The 8934-nt window shown below is 44.1% G+C and overlaps 1 non-coding gene across 1 annotated transcript; it reads right to left on the bottom strand.

Moving 5' to 3' along the window:
* Positions 1–5735: 5735 nt before the first annotated feature.
* Positions 5736–5809, bottom strand: TRNAG-UCC (transfer RNA glycine (anticodon UCC)). The gene has a single exon. It is a non-coding gene; the product is annotated as a tRNA-Gly (tRNA).
* Between the last annotated feature and the right edge of the window lie 3125 nt (positions 5810–8934).

Here is an 8934-nt window from a genome sequence, read left to right on the forward strand (position 1 = left end):
TAAATTTTCACATTACACTGATAAATCTGAGAACCAAGCAGCTTTTTAAAACATTGATTTATTTACTTTTATTTTCCATTTTACGTACTTTGTGTGGCTCCTGATGAGTGGCCCTAGATTATTCATGACTGCTTCTACTGTGCGGAGGTATATTTTAAGAAAAACAAGTCACCAGCCACTCTTTCTGCACTTTGAACACACACATCGCTAGAGTGGATACTGTTCAAATGTGAAAAATTAGAACTCACGTTGCAGTTCAGGCCGCTGCAATGCTTTGACACTGGCTTCTCCCAAAAGTAAATAGTCTGAGTTTGTTGATCATTTGTTGTTAAAACTCCATTTGTGAGTGTTGTGAAACATGAAATAATCTGTACATTTGCAGCACTGAGAATGATGCTGTGTGAAGCAAAGTGGCTGAAGAATGACTTCTTTATAATAGCATATGGCAAATCTCTCTAATGAGAGGCAGTTTACTGGACAGGCCTACACGTGGTCCTTGACAGCAGGTGTCTGGAGAAAATCCTGTGAACATTTTCAAGTATACTGTTACTGGCAATTGGCAAGAAAAGGGGGAAGAGCTGAATGTGGAGGATCGAACCAGAAAGGGGAAGAAAATGCAAAACGATAATGAAAGAGAGGGGAAAAAAAGAAAACCTAAACTCCCCAGCTCACCAGCTTGTTTCTGCATTAAGGAAGCGCATAAATAACTCCATTAGAGGGCACTAAACATGACATATTACCTCCATGGAAGAGAAAGGTCTTATTGTGCCCGCACCACTAAGTTACCTAAGGCTCCTTTCTCAATAGAGAATGGATGCAAGTGACCAGCTCATGTCAGTGGGGAGTTTAATTAAACCACTCAACGCTGGTCTGCAGCAGCTGAGAATGAAATTTATTGGGGGAAAATATTCATTTGGACAAGTTTTACATGAGGGTTTTGCATCCCATGCTTAATGTCAAATGCAGGGCTGTCACTCATAATTGTGTTCTTGTGCGCTTGAACAAAGGCGCCTGGTCCAGGAGGTGAGTGGGGGCTGCTGTCAAAGCCACGTTGCACTTGCCAAGCCGGAACCCTGGCTGAGCGCTGCGTTTGCCGGGAGCCAGGGGTGCATTTTTTTTCATCCCACAAAGGTACTTTCTTCAGTGAAGCCATGGGCTCTCCCACAGGGGCATCTTTTACTAATTCGCCAGATGGGAATGAGGGACTTTTTTTTTTTTTTAATGGTGCTTTTTCTAATTGGTCCACCTTGAGAAGACACCTTTCTTCCTTCTTTGGCACAAAGGCACATATAAACGAACAGCTGCCCTGTTCAAGAAAGCTGAGTCTGCCCCCCAGATTGGACCCTAGGGAAAGACTAACATAGAGGGCGATGGGCATGTGGCTGCTGATGTGTAGGTAGGTTACGTTTGTACTTTGAGAACTCTTATTTTGGAAGGGTGGCCATGGGCTTGCTCTGTGCATGCCCTTCCAGGAACTGGCCTAGTCTGCTGATGAAAGTTAATCAGTTGCAGGAAGAAGAAATAGGCTTATGTCCCTGAAATGTGGACTCTATAATCTTACCTTTCCGTTGCCACTGAGTGTCCGCCTGGTCTGGTTGTCTTAGGAATGCAAAATGCACAGAGTTGATGGGGAACAGTTTTTCTTTTATTCCATACAACATATTACACTTTATGGATGACTAGAGAAGAAGAGAAAACAAAGCAATCAAGAGCAAAAGGAAGGACTTCCCTGGTAGCCCAGTGGCTGAGGTTCTGTCCTCCTGCTGCAGAGGGCCCATGTTCGATCTCTGGTTAGGGAACTAGATTGCATATGCCGCGACTAAGAGCTGGTGTAGCCAAATAAGTAAATACATAAGCATTCTTCTCCTTATCACAATGTTAGTGATGATTTTTTTTATAACTCTTTCATTAATTCTTTTGCTTTGAGAAAAGGCACAGTTCTCAAAAATTCTATTCTTTACCAATGTGGTCAATTTTATTATTTAATATTTCTCCAATTACTTAGTCTCCTTTCCTTATGAGAAGATTGTACATTTTTACCCTGCATTTCCCACTGGTTAAGAAGTATTCTTCCAGGCTTCCCTGGTGTCACAGTGGGTAAGAATCTGCCTGCCAATACAGGGGATACGGGCTCGATCCCTGGTCCCAGAAAATTCCACACATGGAGAAGCAACTAAGCCCCTGAGCCACAACTACTGAAATCCAAGAGCCAAGAGCCCATGCTCCACAATAAGAGAAGCCACGGCAATGAGAAGCTGGAGCCCCACAACAAAGAATAGCCCCCAGTCTGCAGCTAGAGAAAGCCCACACAAAGCAACAAAGACCCCATGCAGCCAAAAAAAATTAATTAATTAAAAAAAAAAGAAGTATTCTTCCTTGTCCCATTGGTATTGGGTTTGGCCATGTGGCTTACTTTGGCCAATCATATCTGAGCAGATGTGCTCAGATATAAATAGTTGGCATTTATATTTATAACTCAGTCTTACCTATGCCACCGATTTACTTCCCTTTGCCACTGAGGATGACATATCCTTTATAAGGGCTGCTTCCCTAGCCTGAATCTGAGAATGAGAAGTCCTGTGGAGCAGACATGCAACCTACCAGCAGCCTACATGTAACACTAGTGCCCAAAAAAAGCCTTTATTTGATACATCACAGAGATTTGATGGATCATTTGTTATTATAGCAAAGCTGTCCTAACGAAAATCTTACAAGAAGTGGCATTGGCTTTTGGTCAGTATATGGCAAGAAAACTTTAATTAAAGATGGGGGAGAATGGCAATCTCCTGGATTGGCCAAAATGTTCTTTTGGGCTTTTCTGTCACATCATATGGGAAAACCTGAACGAATTGATTGGCCTACCCAATATGATATGGAATGGTGATTATTTGGTGTATTGTCCATCCACGATCATTTGAAGACAGAAATACACTGAATGTACCCATGACTTTTGGTTAAGATGTTGTAAAACAGAATGTCCCTGAAGTGCCGTAATTACTATTAGATAGATTAGATTAGGCAAGTAACTGGAAAGTAGTGAACTCAGAAAAGAATTATGTAAGCTGGGATGAGAGGGAAAAGAGAATTTAGAAGTGTTGAGATTTGCAGGGTTGAAATATATAACCATTTCTTCCATCAACCAGTAAAAGATAAAGTTTAGAAATGCTTTGCGGAGAAGGCAATGGCACCCCACTCCAGTACTCTTGCCTAGAAAATCCCATGGACAGAGGAGCCTGGTAGGCTGCAGTCCATGGGGTCGCTAAGAGTCGGACACGACTGAGCGACTTCACTTTCACTTTTCACTTTCATGCATTGGAGAAGGAAATGGCAACCCACTCCAGTGTTCTTGCCTGGAGAATCCTAGGGACGGGGGAGCCTGGTGGGCTGCCGTCTATGGGGTCGCACAGAGTCGGGCACGACTGAAGTGACCTAGCAGCAGCAGCAGAAATGCTCTGAGTTCTGGGAGTAACAGCAGTCAGTTACAACTTAATCTTGGTCAAAGGTCATGATGACCACATCCCTTGTTAAAATCTCTAAATATATTATGGCATCCCCTTCCTGCAAAGAAATTGTCTCAACTGGACAGAGTGGATCAGAGAAAAGAGAGAAGGGCAGGCCTATCTGATAAAAGACCAACAATCTTGAACTACCTATAAGGGAAGGCGCAGAGGACTGTCTTGAAAAAAAACCGTGGGTGTGGCACAGGGCTCTAACTGGAATCAAATAGGTATAAAGCCAAGAGTATTTTGTGTATGTGCGGTGTGAGGGGGGGGGCGGGGAGAGAGAGCAAGAGATCGTCAAAAGAGCTACCAGCTTGAATTAGAAGAAAAAAAGAAAAGACTGTTCAAAACATAAAAGCAAACCTTTGGGTCCCTGAATATCTACAGGCAGAAAGCAGGCTGAGAAGGATGCTGACAAAGACCCTCAGCAGCCCTCTTTTTGACTAGTTCCCCTTCCCACCTCCACTCTATCGAGAATTCCTCCCATTTCTGGGAGGAATCCCCCTCAGTATCTGGGTCAAACAATCCCTCGTCTCCCACCCTTGATATCTGATCACCCTGGCTTGCCTTCAGCAAGAACCATGTTACCTTGTTTTTGCAAGTACCTCTCGCCTTGATGTCTTCCTCTTAGTAATTTTCCACCCACTGACCCCCTCATTCTGCTTATTGACCGTAAATCCCTACTTGTGCTTGCTATCTGCAAACTGAGCCCAATTTCTCTCCCCTATTTCAGGAGTCTCGACATCAGGAGTCTCAGCAACAATCGAAGTGGTCCTGAATAAAGTCTTCTTCACCGTTTCAGCAAGTGTCCTTAGCAGTGCTCGGCCACAAAGGAGGGGATACTGTCCAGTGGCCTCTGCAGATGAGGTCGGGGAGGATAATAACAAAAGAAGGTCCTCTGGGAGGGCAGAGGCAAGAGCCATGGAGAGAATGACTTGTAGGAAGTAGAACTAGTGCTGGATCCAGGAGCACTTACTCTCCACTGAGGAGGAGGCCTTTGCAACATTTTGCCCGGAGGTTAGCATTGTTATCGGTAAGTGACCAGTACGTATCTCCCTTTCTTTCTGAAGGGTGTTTCTTACTGTTATCATGTTTCTGAGATACTACTGTGTCTTGTGTTTGTAACTTGTGGTTTAGTCCATGTCTCTGAACAGAGACTAGACCTACCCAGATATGGAATAGAGACAATTAGGAGAGCCTGGACTTTGGAGCGTGATTGGATGGAATTGCGCACATGTGCGGAGGATGAGCGCAACTCTCCATGATCCAGAGGGTGGACTAAGGTAGCCTGTGGCATTGTCCCCTCTCTAATTACTCTCCCTTTTCCTTAAAGAAGATGATTCGTTCATCCTCACTCATTGCCATGTGATTTGCAGGAACCCTCCCCATCCTCCCTGCCACCATAGGAAGGGTGTACTTTGTGGAAAGAAGCAAAGACCACCCAAAGGAGAACAAACAGAGGCTATTTATTCAGAGGCTGTTGCATAGCAAGGCAGTCAGCCTCCATCACTTGCCTTTGGCAGAGAGTCAAAGGCAGGCAAGGGAGCAGGAGAGCTATTTTACAGTGAAAGAAAAGGAAGGCTTCAGGTATACTGATTGAGGTTGTTGGCATGGAGACCCTGGAGGCAGGCTCGCTGGAAACGGGGAATGTTGTGTGATTGGTTTGGGAGGATATTTGGCTTCTCTGGTCAATCCTGAGTTGGAAGCAGGGGCAAAAAAATCTGGCAGTCATTGACCAAGCGCTGACCATGTGGAGCTGACTGCTACAGATGTTGTGGTTTGGCTTCCTGGGCCAGTTGCTGCCGAGGTTGGAGGTCAGGGTTTTATTGCATAGGTCTGGCCATTATCCACTTGTGTGTTCAGTCTCCACTTTATCTCATTGACATTGAGCTTAGCAACGGGAATTCTTCAGCCAATAGGATGTGAGTGGGCATCCTCTACGTCATGTTTGAGCAGAAGGCTTGAGAGCCCTTGTGTGTTTTATTCTGAACTTCTTTCCCTTCTGCTGTGAGGCTGGCATTTCTGATGTAAGGGGCTGCTTCTTTAATCTGGGTTCCCGAATGTGAAGACACGTGGAGCAGGGCCATTGCCTACCCTCTGCTAAAAACACAGCTGCGGTGGACCTGGAGTTCCCGAGAAATGTCAATGAAAAAATAAACCATTGTTTTGAAAGCTATTATCAATTGAGTTTCTTTCTTTTTTTTCGGTCGAGTTGCACAGCTTGTGGAGTCTTAGTTCCCCAACCAGGGATCGAACCCTGTGCCCCCTGCAGTGGAAGCACAGAGTCCTAACCACTGGACCACCAGGGAATTCCTGAAGTTCCTTGTTTAAGCAAAGAAGCTAACTAATGCAGTCATCCTAGATCAGAGAGACTCTGATGGTTCCAGAGCCTAAATAAAGAGTTAAAGGCATGTTTTTTTTGCATATTAAGAAACAGAATATCTGCACCAATGAATAATCATAATAAAGATATTGATAACAGCAGCTACCGTCTATGTAAAGTAAGCTTGTTTGAAGACACTCAGTCATGTCTGACTCTGTGACCCTCTGTCCATGGAATTCTCCAGGCAAGGATACTGGAGTGGGTAGCCATTCCCTTCTCCAAAGGATCTTCCCGACCCAGGTCTCCTGCATTGCAGGAAGACTTTTTACCATCTGACCCACCAGGGAAGCCCACCATCTATACTTAGTCATTTAAAAATTTTTCATGTAGTTCATGGAAAAAAAGTCATTTACCAGAAATTCTCTTAAGAATCTGTCTTTCCAGAATAATACTCAAGTGCCTGGCAAGGTGAGACAGTGGGAGGATGTAGGTGGGACAGAACTCCTCTGAACAAGTAGAGGGGTGGTTTTTTAGGTTGTCGTTGAACCAGAGAAAAAAGGAGACAAAGACAAGAGGGAGATAGGAGGTGGAACCGGTGAGGTGGGAAGCCCTGGGGCTCAGGGTGCTCTATTAGCCCTTCCCTCTAAATCTCAAATACATTTGTGAAACTGATGCAATGTCTGGGTCAGAAAACTTGGTGAACCTGCAAGGGCCTGAGGCTTCCCTCCAGATTGATATGCTGAAGTTGCCTGATGGGTATAGAGATACCAAAGTAGAGATTACTATGGCCATGGGGCATTACAGGAAGTTATAGAAAGGGATTTTAATGGTCACAGGCTGAAGAGTTGGACCAAATTTAACTAAATTTCTTAAGTCTTAGAGGGCTGCTGTTGGTAGAGAAATGGTGTTAACCAAAGCCTACAAGTAAATACTATTCCCATTTTACCAATAAGGAAACTGAGACCCGTAACAGTGGCATAACTTGCCTTGAATCATGCAGTGAGAGATTTGAATAGATGGGATGAAAGTCTGATAGGAATTCTTTTAAGGCTGTGCTCTTTATTCTGTTATTCTGATTCCATGTGAAATGTAAATCTTGATGATACATTGGTAGCCTCTCAGGAAAATTTTAATAAAGGTAATTATTTAGGGTAATTTTTACTAAAAGTTTTCCTTTCTTAATGAAATTTTAGTATTGTGCCTACTTGGCTGTATTCAACACCCCTTTTAAAAACCACAAATTGTTCATGTCACTCCTGGCTTAAAACCCCGTGGAGGTGAAGGATCAAGTCCAAATCCTTTCGTGGGGCCCCCATGTCCAGGCTGACCTGGGCTACCAGGCCCCCCGCTCAGCTCACACCACACTCTGCCTCTGTCTGAGTTCCAGCTGCAGTGGCTTCCTCAAAGGCACCACTGTACTCTTGCATTTACCCTTTTCCTAGAAGGTTCTTTTCACTAATCCCACACTCTTCTCAAAAAAGAAGGGAAAAAAAAGACTTCCATGGAACTAAACCCTACTCATCTTTCAGGTTTCAGTTTAAAATATTTCTCTTCAGTGTAACCTTTTCTAACTCCCTGTCCATTCCCTCCAGATTAGGTCATGTCCTTTTGTTAAGTATTCTTATAGCTCTTTGTGGTGGTGCTTTAGTCGCTAAGTTGTGCCCATGTTTTTGCAACCCCATGGACTCTAGCCCGCCAGGCTCCTCTGTCCATGGAATTTTCCAGGCAAGAATACTGGAGTGGGTTGCCATTTCCTTCTCCTTTATAGCCCTTGCCCTTCTCCTTTATAAGTACTTACCTTTGGTTGTCACTATCAATATAAACCCCTATGATCATTAGCTTAATGAGAGGCAGTAGGGTTATCCTGTTTAAAAGAGATGAGGCCATATCGCCTAGATTCAAGCCTCGGTTGTGGGACTTATTAGCAGGGAGGGCCTGGCCCTGCTGTGTAAGCTCTGTGTCTTCTTTTCCTCTTCTGAATAATGGACATGAGATAATAGTACCTACTTCTGGGAAATCACTGTTCCTCTCCCGTCTCAAACAGATCACTTTTTAATCTGATTCTATTTATTTGTCTTAATTGAAGGATAATTGCTTTACAGAATTTTGTTGTTTTCTGCCAAATATCAGCATGAGTCAGCCATAGGGATACAGATGTCCCCTCTCTCTTGAACCTCCCTCCCATGTCCCTCCCCATCTCACCCCTCTAGGTTGTTACAGACTCCCCATTTGAGTTCTCTGAGTCACACAGCAAATTTCCATTGGCTATCTATTTTACATATGGTAATGTAAGTTTCCATGTTATTCTCTCCATACATCTCACCCTCTCCTTCCTCTAGCAACCCCCACCCTGCCCACCCTGTATCTATAAGTCTGTTCTCTATGTCAAAATAGATCACTTTTGATGTGTGGGATTTTTCTCCCCATAACAGAACAACTCAGGGACTTCCCTGGTGTTGAGGGGCAAAGACTCCATGCTCCCAATGTGGGGGCCTGGGGATCAATCCCTGGTCAGGGAACTAGATCCCACATGACACAGCTAAGAGTTCTCATGCTACAACTAAAGCTCTCACATGACACAGCTGAGATCTGGCATAGCCAAATAAATAATAAAAATAAATACTGAAAAAAATTAAAAAGCAATGCAACTCAATTTTCAGGTGAAATCTACTGGATGTCCCACAACTTAACTCAATTATGACTCTGCCCAGAGTTTGCACAAACTTCACAGGTTAAGGGCTCAGTCCAGCTAGACCATCTCTATTTCAGACACCAGTCACAGTTGGTGGGTCCCCAGCATACCTACAACTTTTGTCTGAATTGGCTACAAATCCGGGGTTTCCATAATCCCCTCCTCAGGCTTAACTATATGCTACAATGGCTCACAAAACTCCAGTAAACATATACTTGGGTTTTCCAGGTGGTGCTAGTGGAAAAGAACCAATCTGCCAATACAGGAGACTTAGAGACACCGGTTTTATCCTTGGGTCAGGAAGATCCCCTGGAGAAGGAAATGACAATCCACTCTAATATTCTTCCCTGGAGAATCCCATGGACAGAATTAGCCTGGTGGGCTACAGTCCACAGGGTTGCAAAGTGTTGGAAATGACT

This window comes from Bos taurus, chromosome 17, assembly GCF_002263795.3.
Source record: "Bos taurus isolate L1 Dominette 01449 registration number 42190680 breed Hereford chromosome 17, ARS-UCD2.0, whole genome shotgun sequence".
Taxonomy (NCBI): Eukaryota; Metazoa; Chordata; class Mammalia; order Artiodactyla; family Bovidae; genus Bos; species Bos taurus.